Genomic DNA, 26,791 nt, shown 5'->3' on the forward strand with positions numbered 1-26,791 from the left:
TGCCATACTTGCCTCCTGCTGCGATTCCCACTTTCAGGTTTTATCTGGCTCTGGATATTAACCCATGGTTTACTGCATGGTAGGCAAGGCTGCATTCTCAACCTCTCAAGTCATTAGAAGAAGAAAACTTTAACTAAGAGTCCATGCTATTCTTTTTATTTATTGTACACTTTTTTTTAACTTTTGAGAGAGAGTTTCGCTCTGTAGCCCAGGGCCTCAGTGTGTATCCCAGGCTAACCTGGAGCTGTGTGTAAACCCCGTTCCTCAGCCTGCTGAGCGCTGGGGTTGCAGGCATGGTCATCTTGCCTGGCTTCACCTATGTTGTCTTGGGGAGCAGTGGGGTGATTATGTGTATATACAATGGTGTGCTCAGCTGTTCGTGTCTCTAGAGGCCAGAGGTTGATGTCAGGCCTCTTCCTCCGTCTCTCTCTAGCTTGGTTTTTGAAAGATGATCTTACTGAACTTGACACTCACCATTTCAACTAGGCCAGCAAAGTAGAAAGTCCCAGGATCGACCCCTTTCCGCCCCAGCTTCAGTGTTAGGGTTAGAGTCGCACCCAACCACACCTGGCTTTTTTATAGGTGCTCTGGGGATCTGAACTTGCTTCCTCATGTTTACCCACCGATCCACCCAACCATGCCTCTCACAAATCTGTCGTACACAGGGTATTACAGCCCATTTTGCAGAAGGGAATCGTGCTTGGAAGGCTTACTAGTTAGCTTTATGGCCTGTAGCAGGTAGAGTAGTGTGACTAGAGTTTCAGGGCAGAAGCCCGAGCTCAGCAGTTAGGTTTAACCCCCCTCCACCCCCTACACATTCCAATGTTACAATTATAAAAAAGCAAGCAATGATAAAACAACGGAAAAGGGGGATTCAGTCACCATTTTGGGAAAAGGGACAAAGGGGTCCAGCAGCCCCAAGTTCATCTTCAGGGAACCATGAACTTTAGGTTTAAATGGAGAAGGAACTGGGGTAAGGGTAAGAGATGTGAATGCATTGTCCTGATCAAGGTGTGGTCTGGCTGACCAGTGTCTCATCTTGTTCTGCAATGTGGTCCAAAGAACTTGCTGTCACTCTTGTCATTTTAGGGGAGCAGTCTGGTTCCTGCAGGGTGATTACTTGTGATCTCAGAGGAGCCTCCCTCTAAAGAGACATTGCTTTTAGCTGAGGGTAGTCTGTTGTGTGAGGACGCTTCCCTGTTCCTGGGTGTCTTCTGTCCTGAAGGGAATGAACTAGGTTAGATAAACAGCTGCTCCTGGAGTAAGTAACATGCATGTGCAGAGTACGGGGTATCCGAGCCGAAGCAGAGGAGGCCTGGTGCTTGGCTTTCAGCCTGCATTTAGTTACTCTGCAAGTCTTGGTGCCTTTTATCAAACATAGAATCTAACTACCTGTCACAGTAATGCTGAGAGTGGCACTTCTCTCTGAGAGAAGTGAGGTCCACACTTCCCAGGCTATCTTCAGTGTCACCCAGTATCCCACAATTCTCATCATGCACCAGCTGCAATCTAGGTGCTAGGTTGAGAGTACAAACTCACCACACTTCCATGGTGACACACTGGGCACATGAATCATATCCAACCAACAAAATGTCTTATTCGACCAGCTCAGAGTTAAACAGGAAAACTGAGCTTGCACTGACCAGTCAGGTTTGGACCCAAGAGATGGCAGCTCCGGAGGCTAAGGTGGAAAGATGTTGGCTAGGCCCTCCATCTCAAAATGAAGTAATTCTAAGTAACAATGAGGTGGTATTACAGCCGATCAAGTGTGGAGCACATGCTTAGAGTCTCGGTAACTCTGGAGGCTGAGGCAAAAGAATAAACAAATTCAAGGCTAGCCTGGGCCATATAGCAAAACCCTATCTCAAGCAAACAAATAAATACAGCGGCTACAGTCAGCGGTAGAGTATTTGCCTAACATCCTCCAGGCCCTGGGTTCCACAGTAAGACATTGTTTTTATTTTTGTTTGCATGAATGTACATGTAATATATATACATATATATGTATGTGTGTATATATATGTATATGTGTGTGTATGTATGCATATGTATATATGTGTATGTATGTATGTATATGCCTGTGTACATGTGTAGGGGCACACCATAGAATGACAACTGGGCATGTATGTTTGCATGCATGGGGAGGCCTCAGACTGATGTCAGGATTGATTCTCAATCATTCTTGCACCTCATTTATTAGTCAGGGTATCTCAGTCAAACACAGAACTCCCCAGTGTGGCTACTCAGCTAATCAGGTTGCTCCAGGGATCCCCTGTCCCCACCCTGTAAGACTGGAGCTGCAGGCTGCCTGTCATGCCACCTGTTACTGATGTGGCTTCTAGAGATTGAAACTTAAGTCCTGCTTCTCACTCAGGAAGTGCTTTAACCACTAAGCCGTTTCCCTAGCCCTCAAGCACCAGAAAAAAAAATTAAAGGGCCAACCAAAGACAAGTTCAGAGGCTCTTGCCCTCTGAGAATGTGAAAAGGCTTGAACTCTATACTACAGGTGCTTGTGTCAAGAGAACATGTTAGGCTGCTGTACTGGCTGGCTTTATGTCAACTTGTTGGAAGCTCAAATCATTTAGAAAGAAGAAGCCTTACTTGAAAAACAAAAAACAATGCCCATACTGGATTGGTCTGTGGGAAAGACAGAGGTGGGAGGGCCCAGCTTATTGCGGGTGGTGCCAGCTCTGGGTCATTGGTCCTAGTGTGTATAAGAGAGCAAACTGAGCAAGCCAGTAAGAAGCATTCCTCCATGGTCTTTGCTTTACTTCCTGCCTGATTTCCCTGGATGATGGACTACAAGCCCTGAACTGGAATCAACCCTTTCCTCCCCAGGTTGCTTTGGCCATGGTGTTTATCCCATTGAGAGCCCTAACTAGAACAGTGGCCATTTCCTCATACTCCGTGCTTTTCTGGTTTTAGTTTTGCAGAGGTGACATCAGTGTTGGAAGCCTCATGGGAATGGAGTGCCCAGAGTGGGTCATCAGAACTTCCTTGTAAGTTAGAAGGTAGGGCTTGTGTGCCTTGGGAGATGCAGCCTGAGTCTAGGTTCCGAAATCACCCTGAGCTAAATCCCAGATGTGCTGAGGGGCTGCCAGGATTTGCCTTCTCCCTATTTCTGTTCCCCGTGACTCCTGCTAACTGCAAGTCTCTTAGGCATGGCGTCTCAGAAGGCTCAGCTTAAATGGGAACTGACGCACTTGCCCACAGCCCAGTCTTCCAGATGCTTCAATTTCCTCAATTTGAAACTTTCTGTTAAGGCTCATAGGATTGATGTTCTCATCTCTGCTGTATCTGCAGTTTCCTCACAGTTAAGGTTCTGTTGAGAAAATGGTTTCCTTCCTCATCGTCCTTGGGTCCACAGGCAGGGCACCCGCAGATGTGAGCCCGTGGAGTGGTTTGGGGGGAGACAAGGCGCTGCCTTGAGGACTTTGCCAGTAGACATGCTGTAGGTGTGTCCTAATGCATAAGCAAGGGCTGCAAATGGAATGTCTCTCTTAGACCTAGAGACATGAGCCTACAGACCCTATGAGCCCAGCTTATAGACACTGATGTTTTGTAAGTGGCAGGCCAGCAGGCTGCTGGTAGACCTTTCTAGAATTCTAAAATTCAAGTTTTGACTGTGTGTTCTGTTATGATTTCATTGCCCAGGTAAAAGAGGGTGGACTGACCATTGGCTTGAGCAAGCAAAAGCAAGACAGAACAGTCCAGAGTGAGGACAGGGTGTGTGGGGACCTACCCAGTGACATACTTCTAACAAGGTCACACCTCCTCCAGTAAGGTCACACCTCCTAATAGTGCCACTTCCCATGGGCCACACATACTGAAACCACCACACTTTTGTAGACTTTGTCCACACCATAAAGCTAGAAGGAAGACCGAAAGTTAAAAGTGCTTTCCGGCTCTGACCTCTCTTTAGGGGGTTCTGTGTGCTGCCCCATGACCTCTCTGACAAATGGTGTGTGTGCTTCATGCGTTGGCAGCTTTGAATGTGAAAGTATTGCACCTGTGTCCTTGGCTCTGAACTCAGGCCCTGGCTCTGTCACTTGGGAATGAAAATCCTCCCTGACTGTGAAAGTCATGGAACACCCCAACCTCACCCACAAACGTGTTCATGAGGATGCAAATGCTCCCTAATCACCCCACCTCCCCTGTGTGGAAGTACAGGCTGTCAATAAAGAATAAGAACTGGGCCCAGCACTACCCACAGACTATACATGGACTGACCCTGGACTCTGACCTCATAGGTAGCAATGAATATCCTAGTAAGAGCACCAGTGGAAGGGAAGCCCTGGGTCCTGCTAAGACTGAACCCCAGTGAACTAGACTGTTGGGGGGGGGCGGCAATCGGGGAGGGGGGGGGGAACACCCATAAGGAAAGGGAGGGGGGGGGGATGTTTGCCCGAAACCGGGAAAGGGAATAACACTCGAAATGTATATAAGAAATACTCAAGTTAATAAAAAAAAAAAAAATAGAAAAAAAAAAAAAAAAAAGAACTGGGCACAGGAGCCTCTGGCAGGGCCTTAGGGGTTGAGTTGTCTGAATCTCTGATGACTCCTGTGCCAACTGGGGCTACACATGCCTCACAGGTGTCACGAGGGTCAAGAGCATTCTATGAAATCCCGACACAGGCACAGTGAGGACCCCATCCAACTTGCCCCTGACAATGAGAAAACACAACTCCCTCCTCAAAGAGAACAAGAGAGAGTTTATTCTGGAGTCAGATATGAGTGACCATGGTTTGGGATCACAAATCCTGTGTTTTAGTAGGGAAGCAGCTTTATGAGGCTTTTATAGTAACAGAGCAAAGGAAGCCATAAATCAGTTCTTTCCAAATACGTCCGTGGCTCTGTCAGGTAGGGTTGTAGCGAGTCGGGGAGAACTGTGCTATGGGCGCCAGCATCTGCTGTCAGGTCCTTTACTGCTGAGGACCCCAGGTCTGTTCACACATTCCAAGGTCTTCTTTTCTGTTAGTCACAGGATGTGACCAGACACAGAGGTAGACGAGGAACAGCTATTTAGGGGTTAAAGGTAGCCCAGCATCATTGTAATTAGTTCTGCCTCTCCAGCGGTCCAACATCCCCACAGCGCTGACTGCATCAGTCCCACAGGCTCTCACACAGCTTGTTCCCAGAAGTCCTCGCTCACAGTCTGGAACTCTGGAGCAGTTGTGCGGTTTACTTTTAACTTGGAAAAGTATTACATTATTAACTAATATTTATACTTTAAGTATTAAACATTTTTCTATCCTCTTAAAAGGCTGTCTGTGAACATCCAGTAATGGGCTTTGCCAGCATCTGTCACTGTTGCCTTTTGCTGCCTGTAAGAAGAGAGAGGAGAGAGGAGAGTGAACTGAGTTTCTGGTGAGAAGTGAGCCTAGAAATGGGCACACAGACTGGGGACCATCTTCTTTATCAGAGATGGTGGTGTGAGTGCCCATTCCTTACGCATGTCTGAAGGTCTTGCTAGCTCAGAGGCTAGCAGCATTGTATGAATGGAGGAACAGCTGGTTCCCTCTGCAGAGGAGAGCCCTTCCTTTCACAGCTGGTGTCCCGACCCAGTCAGTAAATGCTGAGGAAGGAAAACTGACATGTTCTGAACCTCAGCTGTGCCTCAGGGTCAGGCCCAGAGCACCAGCAACGAAGCACATCTCACTAGGCCTTGGCCTTTGCCCTGCATCCAGCCAGCTGTTCTAGGAAGAAACCCTACTCCTCAGTTAACAGAACTAAACCTGGTCCTATCTTCCCAAGCCTTGAATGGTTTCCCTTCTTTCCCCTTACCCTGCCACTCTCCACGGGCATCCTGGTCTCCTGATCCTAGCCCTGCCCTCCTTCAATTCTTTACTATTCTATAGGTTTAAAAAGAAGCAATTTCATTTGTTTGTTTATTTACTTATTAGTAAATACTTGATGAATTGGTGTCATCCTTGTACATGCTAAGCTCTGCCTTTCAGTTGTAGGGTATGTGCTGCTGAGAGGAGTCTTTACACCTGATGTGATGATCAATCATCTTGACTGACAGCTCGATTGGATGTAGAGATGCCTAGGGATTACTGAAGCAGGTCTCTGTGACTGTGACAGTGTTTCCAGAGAGGACTGGCATGTAGGAGAGCAACCAAGTATGGGCTTAGGGCCCAAGTGGAACAAACACTGAAGAACAGGGAACCCTTCACTAGTGAACTTCATATCATTGTTATTATGACGGTGTGTGTGTGTGTGTGTGTGTGTGTGTGTGTGTGTGTGTGTGCGCGCGCGCACACACGCGAGCACATGCATGAGTGGTCATGTGCTTATGTATGTGTATTTGTGGGCATGGTGCCTGTGCATGTGCACGTGTGTGTGTTTGGTGTGGGTGTATGAATGCCAGGGAACATATATGGAAGTCAGAGGACTAGAGAATCAGTTTGAACTCAGATTATCAGATTTGTACATTTTTACACAGAGAACCATCTCTTTCCTGCTAATTTTGTCACAGTAGCAAAGTCTGACTAATACACATGCCTTACCCTCCCCCACCCAGGGAGCCACAGATACTAACATTTTGTTGGATTTCCTTCTCCATTTGCCTTTCGTTTTGAGACACATTCAGTCTGTAAGCCATGGGGGCCTCAGACTCAAGGTGATGCTTTGGCATCTGCTCCTGAGTGCTGGGATCGCAGGTGTAACCCAACTTCCCCCAAACTTAGTGCATTTAACATTTTACAAACAGCGCTAGCATTTAACCTAGTTGTCATGCTGTGATTAAAGTTTACCATCTTGCTTTCCCCATGCCTTTGTAAATGGTAACAGTGTCATCTTCTTCCAGCAATTCTCAACCATTCTCTTATAAACTTAGAGGCCTGGGGTTGTAGCGTAACGACAGAGGTGTCTCAGCATGTGCAAAGCCCTGGGTTTGAACCCCAGAACTAAAATAATAATAAAATAAAAACGAGCCATTGCTCATTTTTAGTTGTAAAGTGTTCTGTAACGGTGTAAGCTTTTGATCCAGTTCCACAGTATTCAAGATAGGATGCCGTAAAAACCACTAGATTCAGTTTCTGAAGAAAAAATTCCCTTCATTATTACAAAGTATTGTTCTTTATGGGAAATGTCAGATGGTGTAGAAAATAAATGTGTAATAATGATTCTCTCCCCACCCAGAGATGGCTGTCATAGGTATGTTCCCTTACCTGGGAACTTGCCAGAGTGTAGACTCTCAGGGCAATCTCAACATACTGAATCATGATTCTTCACTCAACTACACGATGTTTAAGTCTGAGAATTATGGCGTGCACTGCCATGATCCTGCCAGTGATGTAGGCCTTTCTTCTCAAAGCTTTACACAAATATTTTTACTGTCTGGGAGTCTAGGGGAATTCTGTCATCCCTGCCCGTGAATGGCCCTGCTCTCCATGGCTTTGTCTTCTGTCACCGAACACTATGTGACAGTGTTTTCCTGTTTGTCCACTTTTCCCCGGAGCATGCATCTCATGGCTTCAGGGAGTAGTCCGCCTACTGACTGTGTCATAGTTCACTGACTGACTCCTATTGTTAATAGGTTGTTTTGATTCTTTGCAGGGTGTTTTATGGCTGTTGGAAATTCACCAGAATGAGTGGGTCACATTTGTCACAAAGAGGTTCCTTCCTTACTTCCTTTTAGTTAATTCTTGGAATACTGCTATTGGGCCAAAAATATGACTGCTTTAATACGTGCTCCAGGTGCGTGCCCCAGACTAGCCTAGGCCTGTGTGACGTGGTCTATGGCAAATGGTACCCCAGAGCTTATGTCTCCAGTTTTATCTTGCTTCCAGAACTGGCTCATTCAAAGGTGATTGGAGGAGGGGACATACGTGACAGAGGAGCAGGCAGTTGCTGTGGTGGCAGTTCTTTCTTGGCTGAGTCCAAAATGGTAATAGATACCACTGACTAGGAAGTGGCCTCTTTCACCGTGTGTGTGCTGTGTGCAGTTTAGACTTTCCTCATGTGTCCTGAGGCGCAGGAGTAAAACATGCCTACAGTAGTTGCGGATGTGAAGTGACTACTCTGTAATCCCCAAATCTGTAGGATGTGATCAGGACCAGACTTGGTTTTGCTTCATAAGTCTCAGACTGTTAGGTTATAGAACACAGGATTCTTGTTTAAGTAAATTTTACTCTGGAAGGTGTCCTAAGATTTTTTTGATAAGGAAAAGGTGAGCTGTCAGATCTACAAATGTGATTCAGTTAGAGTTTGAACTTCAGTGCTTGCAGAGTGAGAGAGAGAGGTTGGGGGGGGATGGAGGGGAGAGGGGTGTTATATTTTTTTCAGATTCATGTCTGTGACTGTGTGTTGTACCTGTAGGTCACAACCCCTTTGGGGAGGGCAAATGTCCTTCTTACAGGAGTCACCTAAGACCATGGGAAAACTCAGATTTTTACATTACAATTTATAACACTAGCAAAATTACAGTTATGAAGTAGCAACAAAAGTAATTTTATGGTTCGGATCATCACAACATATTAAAGGGTTGCAACATTAGGAAGGTTGAGAGCCATGACTCTATCACTTCCTGCCTTATTCCCCTCATTCACTGAACCTGGAGATAGGTTAGGAGCCAGCAAACCCGAGCAAACATCCCACAGTGCTGGGGTTACTGATGTACTGGCCACACCCAGCCTTTTACATGATTGCTGAGGGTTTGAACTCAGGTCTTCATGGTTGGTCAGCATTCGTTCATAGATCTTACCCACTGAGCCAGCCATCTTTCCATCTCTTAAGTAGTTTTTATGGACAGCTGATATTGTGTTCCATGAATAGATCACAATTTATCAATTTGTCTTTTTGTCACCCTTTTAAGAAGCTATCAAGAATAAAACCACTGGGAACGTTCTTAGATAAATCTTTAAAAACCATCTTATTGAGGTACAATTTATATGCCATTAAAAGCCACTCATTGTAAGTTCTCAAGTCTGTGTTTTCCAGAGGTTTGAACAGCTGTCACTATAATCCAGTTCTAGAAATTCCTATTGTCCACAAAACTGCACCATGTCAGTCAGTCAACTCCTAGCCCCAAGCATCCAGTGACCCCTTTTGTCTAAATGGAATCTTAGAATACAGTTTTGGGGATGTGGCTTCTTTTGATGGCAGATGGTGTGAAGATGTGAGTGCTCATGGAAGCCAGAGGACAACCTCTGGTATTTTTTTCAGGAGCTGTCCACTTTGGTTGCTTTGAGACATGCTTTTTGTTGGCCTAGGAATTCTCCTGTCTTCACCTCTCTATGTGGATTGCAAACACATTGCCAGGCCTTGCTTTTTATGCGGTTCTGGGTCAGAACTCAGGTCTCCCTGCTTACATTGCAAGTACTTTATTAGAGGAGGCACCTCCCCAGGATTTACTTCTTAACACCAGATTTTGAGATTAACCTGTGTTGGAGAGTAGTCAGTTAATAGGCCATCCCTTTGTATTGTTAAAGGATTTGCTCTTTTGAAATGACATAATTTTATGTCTATTTTTGAACTGAAGGCATTTGAATTGTTTCAGTTTGGGTTTTGGTTATTTATATAGTGTTGGTTATTTCAAATGATGCTTCTGGAAATGATAAAATGCTGCTGTGTCTATGTGTTTATGTAGATTTTATTTTTATGTCTCTCGGGTGAGTTTCTAAGAGTGTAGCTGTAGAATCAAATTTATGTTTAACTTTTAAGAACCTGAAAAATATTTTCCCAAAGCATTTGCACAGTCTAAGCAATAATATGTAGAGATGTGATTTCCTTGCTTTCTCAGCAATATCCAGTGTGCTACCTTTTTTTTTTTTTTTTTTTTTTTTGAGCCCCTACCCTCACCCCATCCCAGTGTTACTATTCTATTGCTGTTCTGAGACTCCATAGCCAAAGCAAAGTAGGCAGGATACTGGAGCAGTAGTGGACAGCTTGCGTGTTGAGACAGAAACACAAGGCAGAAGACAGCTAGCTAGGAATGACTTGGCCTTTTGAAACCTCAAAGTCTGTTCACAGTGACACACCTCCTCCAACAAGATCACATATCCTAATCCTTTCCAGAAAGTTCCTCTAGGTGGGGACCAAACATTCAAATATATGAGCCTATAGGGGCTGTTCTTATTCAAACACCACACAGCCATTCTCTTGAGGACGTGATAGTATAGCATTACAGTTAATTGGCATCTTCATAAAGATGAATAGCATGGAAGGCTTTTCATCTGGTTATTAATCATTAATCATTTATGTGATAAAATGGCTATCTAAATCTTTTGCCAGTCCTTTAAAAATATTTTCAATTAAAATGTAATTATGTCATTTCCTGTTGCCTCCCTCTACCTGTCTCATTCCTCCCAACTCCTTCTCAAATTCCTGGTCTCTTTTTCTTTAATTACACACACACACAGACACACACACACACACACACACACACACTCACACACAACACACACAGAGGTACAGGGGGTGGGAGGGGGGAATCTGCAGAGTCACTTCGTGTTGCTTGTTTGTACATGTGTTACACTGTACCACTTACTGTCGGATAAGCATTTAGGGAACACATCCTGGAGGAAAGCGAATTCTTCTCTCAGCAGTCATTATAGCTCTTCATAAGACACAGGCTCGCAGCAGACTTCCTAGTTTCAGGCACTTACATTCTTTCTGCACCATCATCTGTGACATTCCCTGACCTTAGGGGCACGAGTTGTGTTGTAGATATATTGGTTAGCGGTGGGCACCCCACAGCCAATTGTTTTCTGCATTTCACCAGTTGTGGATTTCTATAATGGTCTCCTTCTGCTTCAGAAAGATTTTTTTTTTTTTGATGAGGGGAAGAATGAGAGGTACACTTACTGTGGGTGTAAGTGTTTGGGATGAAGTTAGGAATTATACTGGTTTAGAAAGTGGTAGTAGTAGGTTCTACTCTAGGATCCATGCTATCACTAGTCATGGATGGTTGGCCAGGTTTCTATTACCAGGCATGACTTCCCTCCTGTTATCAGGCCTGATATCCAATTAGACAGCTCTTTGTTACTGTCAAGATTCACTATTGCACCTTTAGGGATCTCTCGCTCTGGTGGTCATTATGATTCACAAGCATTCCTCTCTTGGCAGCTTTCATAGCACTGCCAGCTCTATGAAAACTCGTCCTTGGGGAGGAGGCCTTCAGGTCCTGTGCTCTAAAGTGATTGTGTCTTCCGCAAAAGGAACTTACCTTCAACTCTGGGAGACAACCGAGGGCTTCAGGAATAACATACATTGTTTGGAGGACTCTTTTGGACTCTGACTAATGCTCAAAAGGAGAGGTCTCATGCCTGGTATGGGACTTTGTTAATAGTCTGTGGCTCTTGGGAAGAGCATTATCATAAGTAGCTTGTGTGTGTGTGTGTGTGTGTGTGTGTGTGTGTGTGTGTGTGTGTGTGTGTGTGTGTGTGTGTGTGTGTGTGTGTGTGTGTGTGTGTGTGTGGCTTTGTCTTGTTACTCTTCTATTGCTGTGAAGAGACACCACGACCAAGACAAGTCTTAGAAAAGAAAGCATTTAATTGAGGGATTTCTTAGTCCATTATCATCATGGCAGGAAGCAGAGAATATGGAAGAATAGCTAAGAACTTTACATACTCAACCACAGGCAGGAGGCAGCAGAGAGAGAAGGTGGAGGAAGCGGGAACAGAGACAGAGACCAGAAAACCTCCTCCAACAAGGTCACACCCACTCCAACACCCCCACACCTTCTAATCCTTCCTAAACAGTTCCACTATATAGTGACATTCAAATGTATGAGACTATTAGGCCCATTCTCCTTCAAGCCACTATGCACTTATATGTATTGCATATAAAGTAATAGTCCCAATGGCTATTACAAACATTTCCCATGTTGTTTATCTTTCCTCCCTCCCTCCTTTTGTATTTAACCCCTCTTTTCCTGTCTATTGCTTCTCTTTCTCTGTTTCCCCCTTTAAATCACCGGTGTCCTCTATTCTGGTCTCTCTAGAGTCCCTTCTCTAGTCCTAAGGTCCATTTTTACTTCCTTGGCTTCTGTAGTTATTCTGGCTTGTATGCTCACATCTGAAGAGTTCAAGGTGGCAGCCCCAGATGAGAGAGAACCTGCAGCATTTGTCATCCTGGATCTGGATGACTGCAATATTTTCTACTTCATTTACCTGTAAAGTTCATAATTTCCTTTTCTTTCCACTGAATGGTGTGTGTGTGTGCATATGTGTGTGTGTATGTATGTGTATATGTATACATATGTATGTTTCATTACCTAGTCATCAACTGAAGGGCATTTAGGTTTTTCTGTCAGGTCCTAGCTATCACAAATACAGTGGCTTCATTGTCTCGGGACCTATGTTAGGGGTGAAAGAACACAGTGGAGCAAAGCCCTCGCCTTAGGGCAGCCAGGCAGCAGAGAGAGAGACCAGAGGAGGCCGAGGACCAGATAGAACCTTCAGAGTCCAGTCCGTCCATACCTTCGTCAGTTCCTGTCACCGTTCAGTAACAACATCAGATATGAATGCGTCAATGGATTGACCTACTGATCTCAGAGCCTTCCTAATGCAGTCAATTCCCCAAATCCCACCAGGCCAGGATTCAAAACATGAGCTTTCAGGGGACATTGCACAGTCAACCCCTAAAATACAGCGCCAGTTGGACCTCTTGTCTCATATTTGGTATTGCTGATTTTTAACTCAGCCATTCTGGGAGATGGGAAGTTGCACATCATTGTGGTTTCGGCTTTTCTTAATGACTGATGCAGAGAGCTTCTAGATGCTGCTGGGTGGGTGTTTATGCATTTTCGCCTCTGAGTGTCTTTTCAGTTTTGCAAATTCTATTAAGGGTCTACTTCTTGCTGTTGCTCCAGAACACTCTGTATACATAGTGTGGCCACATGCCATTTGTTAGATAGATCTGTTGGAAATATTTTCCCTGTTGGTTTTTCCTCGTTCAATGTTCTATGATTAGATTTTTATCTTAATGAGTTTCTAATTTCTGTGCTTTTAAAAGTGTTTTAAAGAATTTTTTCTTTTTACCTGCTCTAAAGGTTAAAAGATAATCCTCCTGGCCAATGGACTGAGATGTTCATCACTGAATTCCTCTACAGAGAAGAGCTAAAGATGCACAGTTGTATTCAGAGGTGAGTGGTCATTGAACTCCTGTGAGAATCTGAGCCCTGGGATAGCAGCAGAGGAAGAGAAACAGAATCGCGACACCTGCCAGCCCATAGCCACAGCTGTACAGGACAAGCCTCCCTGCAAGGCAACAGGCTCAGCACACGGCCAGTGTGTGTGTGCTGGTAATTTTTGACCCTGGAAGTTTCTATAATCTTCATGTTTGCAGCTCACTGACATCAGAAACCTGTAATCTGTATCATCTCCTTTCAGAGAAGGATATCACATATCCCATTGACTGCCACGCCTGCCCTCAGGGTGCTGGTCCTAAAGCCAGCTTGAAAAGTCAGATGTCTGAACTTGGACTGGCTTTGGAGTCAGAGTCCTCATTTGTGTATTCTTATCTTTGGGACTCCAGAGACAATGCCCCACATTGTAGGGACAGGCATGGTGATACAGAGAACAGTGTCATGGTCTTGAATCAGGAGAGCAGGGTAATTACCCTTTGAGAAGATCTGGCTGCTAGGACCATGACTAGCCACATGTGTGCAGGCTCAATGAAGGCTCGTGAAGTTCCTGACACTATACAAGCACATCATCTTCATCACTGTGCTGTACCTGCTCTGCTCACAGAAGGGTCAGTGGGGTTCTAGTTCAGCGCAGCACACACTGCACTCCCTGTGCAGAGCCATTAATCACAGCCAAGGAGAATCTAGGATGCCATTCTATGGTGGCCATCTAGAATCAAAGCCAGCATTGCACCAATACTTCAAGACACATCCTCAGGAGAAAGCTGCCTACTAATAAAGCCACTTCATTAAAATGGTAGAGCTATCTGAACCATCAGAAACACAGATCTTAATGTAGGAACATAAGGAATGAGGTAATATGATGTCTCTTAAAGAAAACCCTAACTATGGCAGTAAGGTCCAAATAAACTAAAGGGATAAATACCTGGTAAAGAAAAGGAATGATTATTACTGGGCAGAGGAAGGAACCAGTGGAGAGGGGCAAAAGTTTATCCGATGTAGGAAGAGAAACAGGACTGGGCCTGATTTGGGCTTTTTGAATCCTTGAAGCCCACCCACAGCAACCCACTCCCTCCAACAGGGCCATACCTTCTAACCCTTTCAGATAGTACCTTTCCATGGTAACCAAGCCTTCAAATCTGTGAGCCCGTGGGGGCCATTCTCATTCAAACCACCACACCCTTTATGAGAGAAGCTTCTCTTGGTAGAAGACCATCGCTGAAAACTACAGTGAATCAAACTGAAGAGAACAGCTAACCATGCATGCCCAACCCCAACTGATAACATCTGCAATACAAGTCCAGAACCCAGCTCAGGAAACACAATGGGAGACAGCTAGAAAGACTGCGAGAGCCTGAGACACAGGAAGTCTGCTGTGAGAGAGTGTCTCCTAGAAGTGACAGGGAAGCTACATGCAGGACACCTCAGTAATATGGCTGCCGAAACAAGGCCTAAACAAAGAGAACACTAATAGACATTCTAACATCCATTGGACAGTCCCATGCAGCCCCACCCCTAGACAAAGAGCCACAGGTAAATAAGGACTCCATGAGTCTTCCCCAGGGATGAGCCCCTAACTGGATATCCCAAGTGCTCAGGCCTGAAATGGTGTATGCAACCAGCACTAAGTGGACTCAGCAGGTATATTTATATGTATACGCGTGGTCTTCGTGTGTAACAATAATAAAGAAAAGGAGATCATGAATTTGAGAGGGAATAAGTGGGAATATAGGAGGAGTTGAGGGGGAAGGGAAGGAAGAAATTATCTAATTATATTTTAATTCAGTTTATTTTAAATTTAAAAAGAATATTTGAACTTGAAAATAGATAATAATTTTGATAGCCCAGTGAGGGGGAAAAACATGAAAGAAACTATTGAGAGCCAGGCAGTGGTGGCACATGCCTTTAATCTCAGAACTTGGAAGAGGTAGACAGACCTCGGAGTTCAAGACCAGCCTGGTCTACAGAGCAAGTTCCACGACAGCCAGGGCTAGCAGATAAACTATGTCTTGAAAAAAAACCAAACAAACAAACAAAAAAAAAAACAAAACAAAGAAAGTATTCAGGACTTCTGGGACATCATTAAATGAACAAACAGTATCTTTTTTAAATACTGAAAGTTGAAGGAAAAAGTTAAAGACAGACTATTTCAATGAAATAATATGAAAAGACTTCAAATTGCAGGTAAAATGTAGACACATATGTAAATGAGGTATATTAGGTCTCCAGTGTGGCCAGAAAAGATTTTTACTACGGAGTACTGCAGTGAAGTGTAGGTGCTGAAATATAGCAAAGAAAAGATTAGGTAAAGTCCACAAGAGGAGAGCCTCAGGCACAATCCAGGGTGTTTTAGTTAGACCAGTAGCAGGATGCTCAGAAGAAACTACAGGTCAGGAGGTGAGGAGTGATTACTACTACAGGTACTGAGAGAAAATCTCTTCAGACTAAAGCTGCTGTACTAACAAAGCTAGTCTTTGGCAATGAAGAAGAAGCAAGACCTTCCAAGATGCAGAACATCAGAAGAGGGAATTCATGACCCAAAAACAGCCCTTAAAAAGAAACCTCAAGGCCAGCAAGATGGCTCAGTGGCCACCTGGGTTCAGCTGCTAAGACACACATGGCACCAAGAGAAAACCAATTCGCTGAAGGTGTCATCTGACCTATACACACACAACATGCTACACACATGCCCACATATAACACACTTGGAATAAATAGCGTATATTAAAGCCAACTTGAGGTATACAGTATGCACCATTATAGGATACCTGTGTTAAAAACATATCTAAGTATATGTATTCTTACTGTGAGAACAGATACTGAGAAGAAAAACAGGAGTCACTAAGCCTGTTTTCACCAGCTGCAGCAGAAGCTAATTACAAGAGGAAAGGTACACTTGGTTCAGTTTCAGGGATGCTCAGTCGATCGCAGGAGGGAAGGCTAGATGGCATTCATGAAGGCAGAAAGATAGGGTCGAGACTCACACCTGGGGGCAACTAGGACCCAGCATGGCTAGAGGGGGGGTTATAATGATAAAGGCCCACCCCTAGTCCTGCTAGTGACTACCTAGGCCTCCCTTCACAGCCATCACAGAAAAGTACAAGCTTATAGGAGATAATTCCAGAATTCATCCATAACATTTGACGCCTTTCCCCCCAAAATTGACTGCCATCCCACAAGACAAAGTTCATCTAGTTTAGCCTCAAGCATCCCCATGGTATCAACACTTGTAACACTATTCAAAATGCCATGTCCAAAATCTCCTTTGAGACTTAGGCCTAACTCTTTAACCATGAGGCCTTGTAAAAATCAAAAGAGCAAGTCATGTACTCCCATTATATAGTAGTACATAGTGAACAATCCTATTCCAACCAGGGGTTTTACAAGGTTTCAAAAGGCCAACATACAGCAGGGAGAACACCCGATCCTGTAGTTGCATGACTCGTGTGGGACACATGATGCACGATATGATTCCTACAGGCTTGGGCAGACCTCTGCCCCTACAGCCCTACTGCCTGCGGCTTTCTCTGGCAGGCAAGAAACATTCCTGGTGTTTCCAGGTTCTTGTGGCTTCCTCTGCTTCTCCTCCACAAATTCACACATAGCAAGGAATCTGGTCCTGCTGTATTGCCTAGTCACACAGGGTTTTCTTCAAGCAAGGTTTCTAACCTAGAGCTTGCTAGCAGTGACCTTAGATTCTAGATTCAATGAGATATCTTTACCTGTTCATTACAAAAGCCCTCAGATGCCAGCGAGGCTGTGATTCATGCTGGGCAGACCTTGCCCTCATACCTGACAGGCTGGTTCTGTAGACCTGCAAGATGCCACAATTGTAGCAAAGGAAATTCTGGAAGGCCAGTGTGTAGCAAGGTCCAAGCCCCTCTAGGAAGGAGCTGTGTGCAAAGGCTTGAGAGTAAAGTCACATGCCAGGGGTGAGGAACATTAAGGAAAACTATGGACAAAAAGCAGAGTCAGAGAGGGAAGCCCAAGGGCCTGTTGTTCATTACAGTCTCCTTAGAGAGGTTTCTGCCCGCTTATCTGCTCTCTAGGCAGGTTCCTCAGCCACCTGCTGTTCATTCATTGTTTTCAGCTCTCGCTGCGCATCTTTGAAGACATATGTCTTTAGAATAAAGTGCTTTTCAATGACTGTGAAGCCATTCAGGTGACAGGTTTGGGGTGGGGTGGGGATTGAGCACAGGGCTCATCTAAGCTAGGGCTGCCTCTTCAGCACGGTGACAACATCTATAGCAATAGATTAAATAACCCTTCTCCCACGGTCAGTTCTACCCACCCTCACTGCACATTCCTCCCCAGTGTACACATTTCAGATTTTGAAGCAAATTCTAGTACTCAACCCTTTTCTAAACATTTCAGTATGTATATTTAAAATGTAACTCTTAATTTCCATTTCCTCTATAAAGACTTTATAAGTACAGCCCATCATGAGATACTCTTGTTCAGGGCTTTAACATTTGAATTTGAAGAGAGCAGAGTTCAGGCTTACAAGATTAAAAACTCCTTATACCCTAGACTTTCTAGTTGGTGCCTAACTTTACTTTAAATATGTTTGCTTTAATGCATTCTATATAATGTGCCTAATTGTGTATCTTTTTAAAATTTTCTTATTGGATATTTTTATTTACATTTCAAATGTTATTCCCTTTCCCAGTTTCCTGTCTATAACCCCCCCTATCCCATTCCTCCTCCTCCTCCTTCTATGAGGGTGTTCCCCCACCCATCCACCCAACACTTCCTGCCTCCCTGCCCTGACATTCCCCTACACTGTGGCATCAAGCCTTGGCAAGACCAAGGGGTTCTCCTCCCATTGGTGCCCAGCAAGGCCATCCTCTGCTACATATGCGCCTGGAGCCATGGGTCTGTCCATGTGTACTCTTTGAATGGTGGAGCTCGGCTTGGATGGTATTTATTCTTTATTTATTTATTTATTTATGTTTTTTTTTGGTTCTTTTTTTTTTTTTTTTTTCGGGGCTGGGGACCGAACCCAGGGCCTTTCGCCTTCCTAGGCAAGCGCCCTACCACTGAGCCAAATCCCCAACCCCGGATGGTATTTATTCTTATGGGGTTGCAGACCCCTTCAACTCCTTCAATCCTTTTTCTAACTCCTCCAATGGGGACCCCGTTCACAGTTCAATGGTTGGCTGTGAGCATCTGCCTCTGTGTTTGTCAGGCTCTGGCAAAGCATCTCAGGAGACAGCTATATCAGGCTCCTGTCAGCATGCACTTCTTGGCATCTGCAATATTGTCTGGGTTTGGTGGCTGTATCCCCAAGTAGTGCAGGTTCTGAATGGCCTTTCCTTCAGTTTCTGCTCCAAACTTTGTTTTCCTATCTCCTCCTATGAATATTTTTGTCACCACCAACTGAAGCATCCACACTTTGATCGTCCTTCTTGAGCTTCATATGGTCTGTGGATTATATCTTTGAGCTTTTAGGGTAATATCCACTTATAAGTAAGTGCATAACATATGTGTTTTTTTGTGATTGGGTTACCTCACTTAGGATGATATTGTCTAATTCCATCCATTTGCCTATAAATTTCATGAAGTCATTGTTTTTGATAGCTGAGTAGTACTCCAGTACGTAGATGTACCACATTTTCTGTATCTGTTCCTCTGTTGAGGGACATCTGGGTTCTTTAAAGCTTCTGGCTATTATAAATAAGGCTGCTATGAACATAGTAGAACATGTGTTCTTATATGTTGGAGCATCTTTTAGGTATATAACCAGGAATGCTATAGCTGGGTCCTCAGGTAGAACTATGTCTAATTTTCTGAGGAACCTCCAGACTGATTTCCAGAGTGGTTGTACCAGCTTGCAATCCCACCAACAATGGAGGAGTATTCCTCTTTCTCCACATCCTCGCCAACATCGGTTGTCACCTGAGTTTTTTATTTTAACCATTCTGACTGGTGTGAGGTGGAATCTCAGTTGTTTTGATTTGCATTTCCCTGATGACTAAGGATGTTGAACATTTCTTTAGGTGCTTCTCAGCCATTTGGTATTCCTCATCTGTGAATTCTTGGTTTAACTCTGTACCCCGTTATTTAATAGAGTTATTTGATTTTCTGGAGTCTAACTTCTTGAATTCTTTTTATATTTTGGATATTAGCCCTCAACTGGATGTAGGATTGGTAAAGATCTTTTCCCAATCTGTTGGTTGCTGTTTTGCCTAACGACAGTGTCCTTTGCCTTACAGAAGCTTTGCAATTTTATGAAGTACCATTTGTTGATTCTTGATGTTACAGCATAAGTCATTGGTGTTCTGTTCAGGAAATGTTCCACTATACCCCTGTGTTCAAGGATCTTCCCCAATTTTTCCTCTATTAGTTTGAGTGTATCTGGGTTTATGTGAAGGTCCTTGATCTACTTGGACTTGAGATTTGTACAAGGCTATAATAAGAATGGATCAATTTGCATTCTTCTACATGGTGACCTCCAGTTCAATCAGCACCATTTATTGAAAATGCTGTCTTTTTCCACTGGATGGTTTTAGCTCCTTTGTCAAAGATCCAGTGACCATAGGTGTCAATTCTGGTCCTTCAATTCTACCCATTGATCTACCTGCCTGTCTCTGTCCAAATACCATATAGTTTTTATCACTATTGTAATACAGCTTGAGGTCAGGGATGGCGATTCCCCCAGAAGTTCTTTTATTGTTGAGGACAGTTTTTGCTATCCTGGTGTTTTGTTATTCCAAATGAATTTGCAAATTGCTCCTTATAACTCTATGAAGAATTGAGTTGGAATTTTGGTGGAGATTGCATTGAATCTATAGATTGCTTTTGGCAAGATGGCCATTTTTACAATACTAACCCTGCCAATCCATGAACAAGAGAGATCTTTCCATCTTCTGAGATCTTCAATTTCTTTCTTCAGAGACTTGAAGTTCTTGTCACACAGGTCTTTCACTTGCTTGGTTAGAGTCACACCGAGGTATTTTATTTTATTTGTGACTATTGTGAAGGGTGTCATTTCCCTTATTTCTTTCTCAGCCTATTTATCCTTTGGGTAGAGGAAGGCTACTGATTTGAGTTAATTTTATATCCAGTCACTATGCTGAAGTTGTTTATCAGGTTTAGGAGTTCTCTGGTGGAACTTTTGGGGTCACTTAAGTATACTATCATATCATCTGCAAATAGTGATATTTTGACTCCATCCTTTCCCATTTGTATCCTGTTGACCTCCTTTTGTTGTCTGATTGCTCTCGCTAGGACTTTGAGTACTATATTGACTAGATAGGAAGAGAGTGGGCAGCCTTGTCCAATCCCTGTTGTTAGTGGGATTGCTTCAAGTTTCTCTCCATTAAGTTTGATGATGGCTACTGGTTTGCTCTATATTGCTTTTACTATATTTGGATATTGGCCTTGAATTCCTGATCTTTCCAAGACTTTTAACATGAAGGGGTGTTGAATTTTGTCAAATGATTTCTCGGCATCTAATGAGATGATCGTGCAGTTTTTGTTTTTGTTTTTGTTTTTGTTTTCTTTTTTGTTTATATAGTGGATTACCTTGATGGATTTCCATCCCTGCATCCCTGTGATGAAGCCTACTTGATCATGGTGGATGATTGTTTTGATGTGTTCTTGGATTTGGTTTGTGAGAATTTTATTGAGTATTTTTGTGTTGATTTCATCTGGGAAAGTGGTCTGAAGTTCTCTTTCTTTGTTGGGTCTTTGTGTGGTTTAGGTATAAGAGTAATTGTGGCTTCATAGAAGGAATTTGGTAGTGCTCCTTCTGTTTCTGTTTTGTGGAATAGTTTGGAGAGTATTGGTATTAGGTCTTTTATAAAGGTTTGATAGAATTCTGCCTGGAACCCATCTGGTCCTGGGCTTTTTTTGGTTCGGAGACTTTTAATGACTGCTTCTATTTCTTTAGGGGTTATGGGACTGTTTAGATGGTTTATCTGATCCTGATTTAACTTTGGTGCCTGGTATCTGTCTTGAAAATTGTCCATTTCATCCAGATTTTCCAGGTTTTTGAGTATAGGCTTTTGTAAGATTTTTGAATTTCCTTAGTTTCTGTTGTTATGTCTCCCTTTTCATTTCTGATTTTGTTAATTTGGACACACTCTCTGTGTCCTCTCGTTAGTCTGGCTAAGGGTTTATCTATCTTGTTGATTTTCTCAAAGAACCAGCTTTTGGTTCTGTTGATTCTTTCTATGGTCCTTTTTGTTTCTACTTGGTTGATTTCAGCTCTGAGTTTGATTATTTTCTGCCTTCTACTCCTCCTGGGTGTATTTGCTTCTTTTTGATCTAAGTTTTTAGGTGTGCTGTCAAGCTGCTAATGTATGCTCTCTCTCCAGTTTCTTTTTGCAGGCACTCAGAACTATGAGTTTTCCTTTTAGCACTGTTTTCATTGTGTCCCATACATTTGGGTACGTTGTGCCTTCATTTTCATTAAATTCTAAAAAGTCTTTAATTTCTTTCTTTATTTCTTTTGTCACCAAGTTATCATCGAGTAGAGCATTGTTCCTCTTCCATGTGTATATGGGCTTTCTGTCATTTTTGTTGTTATTGAAGACCAGCCTTAGTCCATGGTGATCTGATAGGATGCACGGGATTATTTCAATCTTCTTGAGACCTGTTTTGTCACAGATTATATGGTCAATTTTAGAGAAGGGTACCATGAGGTGCTGAGAAGAAGGTATATTATTTTGTTTTAGGATGAATTGTTCTATAGATATCTGTTAAATCCATTTGGTTTATATTTCTTTCAGTTTCTCTGTGTCTCTGTTTAGTTTCTGTTTCCATGATCTGTCCATTGATGAGAATTGGGTGTTGAGTCTCCCATTATTATTGTATAGGGTTCTATGTGTACTTTGAGTGTTAGTAAGGTTTCTTTTATGAATGTAGATGCCCTTGCATTTAGAGCATAGATATTCAGGGTTAAGAGTTCATCATGGTGGAATTTTTTCCTTTGATGAGTATGAAGTGTCCTTCCTTACCTTTTTTGATAACTTTTGGTTGAAAGTTGATTTTATTCGATATTAGAATGGCTACTCCAGCTTGTTTCTTCGGTCCATTTGCTTGGAAAGTTGTTTTCCAGCCTTTTACTCTGAGGTAGTGTCTGTCTTTGTCACTGAGGTGTGTTTCCTGTATGCAGCAAAATGCTGGGTCCTCTTTCTGTATCCAGTCTGTTAGTCTGTTTTTTATTGTGGAATTGAGTCCATTGATGTTGAGAGATATTAGGAACCAATGATTGTTATTTCCTATTATTTTTGCTGTTAGAGGTACAGTTATATTTGTGTGCGTATCTTCTTTTGGTTTGTTAAAATTAGACTACTTTCTTGCTTTTTCTAGGGTGTAGTTTCCCTCCTTGTGTTGGAGTTTTCCATCTATTATCTTTTGTAGAACTGGATTTGTGGGAAGATATTGTGTAAATTTGGTTTTGTTACGGAATATCTTGGTTTCTCCATCTACTTTAATTGAGAGTTTTGCTGGATATAGTAGCCTGGGCTGGCATTTGTGTTCTCTTAGGATCTGTATGACATCTGCCCAGGATCTTCTGGCTTTCGTAGTCTCTGGTGAGAAGTCTGGTGTAATTCAGATAGGTCTGCCTTTATATGTTACTTGACATTTTCCCTTACTACTTTTAATATTCATTCTTTGTTTTGTGCATTTGGTATTTTGACTATTATGTGACGGGAGGAGTTTCTTTTCTGGTCCAATCTATTTGGAGTTCTGTGGTCTTCTTGTATGTTTATGGGCATTTCTTTAGGTTAGGGAAGTTTTCTTCTATAATTTTGTTGGAGATATTTACTGGCTCTTTAAGTTGGGAGTCTTTGCTCTCTTCTATACCTATTATCCTTAAGTTTGATCTTCTCATTGTGTCCTGAATTTCCTTGGTTAGGAGCTTTTTGCATTTGCATTTTCTTTGATTATTGTGTCATTGTTTTCTATGGTATCTTCTGCCCCTGAGATTCTCTCTTGTATCCCTTGTATTCTGTTGGTAATGCTTGCATTGATGACTCTTGATCTCTTTCCTAGGTTTTCTATCTCCAGGGTTGTCTCCCTTTGTGCTTTCTTTGTTGTTTCTATTTCCATTTTTAGATCCTGAATGGTTTTGTTCATTTCCTTCTCCTATTGGTTGTGTTTTCCTGTAATTCTTTAAGGGATTTTTGTGTTTCCTCTTTAAGGGCTTCACTTATTTACCTGTGCTGTCTTGTATTTATTTTGTTTGTTTTTAAATATTTATATATTTATTTCATGTATGTGAGTACACTGTCACTGTCTTCAGACACACCAGAAGAGGGCATCCCTGGATCCCATAGATGGTTGTGAGGCACCATGTGGTTGCTGAGAATTGAACTCAGGACCTCTGGAAGAGCAATGAGTGCTCTTAACCACTGAGCCATCTCTCTAGCCCCTGTATTTCTTTAAGGGAGTTATTTATGTCCTTCTTAAAATCCTCTAACATCATTGTGAGTTGTGATTTTTAAATCAAAACCTTGCTGTTCCGGTGAGTTGGGGTATCCAGGGCTTGCTGTGTTAGGGGAACTGGGTTCTGTTGATGCCAAGTGACCTTGGTTACTGTTGCTTACATTACTGAGCTTGCTTCATGACATCAGATTGTCTTTGGTGGTAGTTTGTGTTGCTGTCTCTGACAGTTGCTTGACCCTCCAGTAAGCCTGTGTGTCAGCACTCCTGGAGACCTGCTTTCTCACACTGTGGTCTGGGTACAGAGAACTGTGGCACAGGGTCAGCTCTGGGCGCAGCTGAAAATCGCCTACTTGTGTATCTTAATGCCCCCTTTATGGGTTTGTTTTTTCTTTTTTCTTTCTATTTTATTGAAAATAGATGTTTTAATACAACATATTCTGGTCATGGTTTCCCCTCTCCCAGCTCTTCAAAGATTCCCCCAATCTCCCCTCCCATTGGAATTCACATCTCATCTTAAGCCTTTTAATCTTCCATATTGTTGTTATAATTTACTGAAGAAACAAGCTGTCCCATAGAGCTGGCCTTGTGTTGGTTTTCCTCCTTCTAGTAGTCATAGGATGCTTTCTTTCAGGTCCTGATTTCATTTATGGTGAGTTATCACTGAACTTAAAGGTTTTGTTGGATTATAATTTCTTGGCAAGTCTACATAGTAGGTAATGATGGGTTCTTCACCACTCCTTTGGAAGAGATGGTGACCAGTGACTTGTCTCAATATAAGATGTCACTTTTCAATTTTATCATTGCTGTATTTTGTTATTGTTCCTTTCTGCTCCTTACTGTTTTGCCCCCAGGTAGTACGGTTAGTACAGGAGATGTAGCAAAAACATAAAAATAAAAAAAAAAAAGCTTATTCCAGGATTTCCCAACATAAAAAGAATCAGTAGCTTGGTTCTAGTGTGTCCTCCAGTGTCACAATAATATTTGCTTCCTCATTTGTGTGTGTGTGAGTGTGTGTGTGTGTGTGTGTGTGTGTGTGTGTGTGTGTGTGTGTGTGCATGTGCTGCTTGTATACTGCATGGAGGAAAATAGTCTTCAGAAAAGACTATGCTCATGGAGTCACCTCACACTCTCTCTGAAAATCAATTGACCATAACTGTTTGGGTCTATTTCTGAATCCTTTTCTGTACCATTAACTCATAGGAATGTCAATAGCAGCTAATAGTATGCTGTTTTAACTTCTGTATCTTTATAGCAAGTCTCAACTTGGGCTATATAAAAGTTATATAAAATTGTTTGTGTGAATCATTTGTATTCTCCTAGGACATGTGTCTTTCTAGATAAACCATAAATCACTGTGTCAGTTTCTACAAGGTTAGTGTTTTGAGTCTCCTCGTCTCTTTCTCTTTTCACTGATTTAGGACTTCTCTTCCACAGTAACTTTTGGTTTTCAGAATATTGTGCTTACTTGTGCTTTCTCTATTATCTCCTTGGGTTTTTCTTACTTTTCCTGCTATTGTATGTTCATTTCCTTTCTAATATTTTGTTGTAGCACATACAAATATAACCATTAATTGGTCTGATTTATTTTGGCTTCCTTTGAACTCCCTAAGTACATGGTCCTGTCGCCCATGAGTAAAGACAGTCTGACCTAGCCTACACTCCTTTGATCTCCTCAGCTTGCCCTATCATATCACATGAGTGAGGATCCCCAGTGAAACACCAAGACTGGATATTCAGCCTGTCTAGGGAATGACTACTCTTTGATCACTAAGCATAAGTTTTTTATATCTTGCTTGTCTGGTTAGGGAAGTTCCAGCCTCTTGCTTGTAAGCTTGTATCCTGTTGGGTTTTATGAAACCCATTTACACACTTGATCTTGAGATTTCTTCTTCCCTCTGCTACCGCGGTAAGTTACTAGATTTTCTAAACTAAGTCTGCACTGGTTGTGGAAGGACTTCCGTGTGTTGGTAGACCCCCATCATCGCTCGTGTTTTCTTAAAGGGTTTTCCTCCCATATTCATAAAGTATGTCGGTTTATGATATACTTTTCTTGAACTACCTCTGGTTTTGATGTTAGTGAAATTCTGGTCTTGGGACATGAGCTAAGGCTAAGTTTAGACTTTTTTTTTTAAATATCAACTTTTTACTGATTCTTTGTGAATTTTAAATGATGCACCTCAATCCTACTTATCTCCCTGTCCCTCCATATCAGCCCTTTTAGCCACCCCCCAAAGGAAAAAAAGTTTAAAAACCTCACTGAAACTGTGGTGTGTTCCGGTGTGTCGCACAGTATCCCCTTTTGCCCAAACAGGTTTACTTGCAAATGTTCATTGCCATGAGTCACCAACCTGGTCCGAGGCCTCTGGCCTCTGCTGCACTATGAATTCTAAATCTTCAAAGGGACTCCTCTTGGACCTCCTCTTGTTCACCTGTGTCGTGGAGACCTTTTGCCCTTGGATCTATAGAACCTTCTTGTGCTCCAGCAGTTCATAGATGGGGTAAATACTGGGGCGGGCCCACTGAAAGGCCCGGATGGAAGCTGAGTTAGGCATCTTGCTAGCTCTCCTGCACCAGCACTACCCGGGCCAGGTCTTGCTTTGCCCAGGCAAGGGGTGAAGCCAGCTCTCCTGCTTGCAACAGCCAGACCAGGTCTCCGTCATTTAAACACCATCTGAATCAGCTAGCCTGTACCAGAGTTAGGTCTTCAGCACTGTTCCAGGGAAGGGAGGAGCCAGCTCAGCTCTGTGCAGCCATAAAGATGGCCTCAGGCAGCATCCTAGATCGGGAACGGCCCACATGGCCTTTGAACAGTGACACAGACCCCTCAGCAGCAGCATGGGCTGGGACATTACCATGGCCTCAGGTGGCAGCCCAGCCTCTTTATGCCAGGCTGTTCCTCACCACCCTCAATAGTTCTCAACCCTTCGGCTTCTCTCTGTCTCCCACGTCTCCTCCATGACTTGCACATGAAGCGGCACCTATCCTGCTCTGATCTCTTCTGCCCACCCAGGCCTCTGCGTCAGTACTTATTAAATGTTAGGTGGAATCTATCAACATTAAAATAATTCTTTATGTGTATGGATGGTTTTGTTTGTATTGTTTATGTGCACCACAGTTGTGCCTAGTGTGCGCTGAGGCCGGAAGAGGGCATTGGATCTCTTGGAGCTAGAGTTACAGAAGGCCATGAGCCACCATGTGGGTGCTGGGAAGCAAATCCAGGTCCTCTGGGAAAGCAGCAAGTGCTCTTATCTGCTGAGCCAGCATTCCAGCCAGAGGTTGACTTCTTCAATGGAGATATTC

At 43.1% G+C, this 26,791-nt stretch overlaps 1 protein-coding gene across 2 annotated transcripts in view; it reads left to right on the forward strand.

Moving 5' to 3' along the window:
• Gpr160 (G protein-coupled receptor 160) overlaps window positions 1-26,791 on the forward strand; it is a 43,397-nt gene that overhangs the window by 5,734 nt on the left and 10,872 nt on the right. For both annotated transcript variants that reach the window (XM_032898561.1, XM_032898562.1), the window contains exon 2: window positions 12,998-13,090. The gene's annotated coding sequence lies outside the window, so the exon portion shown is untranslated. The remainder of the gene's footprint in view (window positions 1-12,997; window positions 13,091-26,791) is intronic.

This window comes from Rattus rattus, chromosome 3 (genome assembly GCF_011064425.1).
Source record: "Rattus rattus isolate New Zealand chromosome 3, Rrattus_CSIRO_v1, whole genome shotgun sequence".
NCBI classification, from domain to species: domain Eukaryota; kingdom Metazoa; phylum Chordata; class Mammalia; order Rodentia; family Muridae; genus Rattus; species Rattus rattus.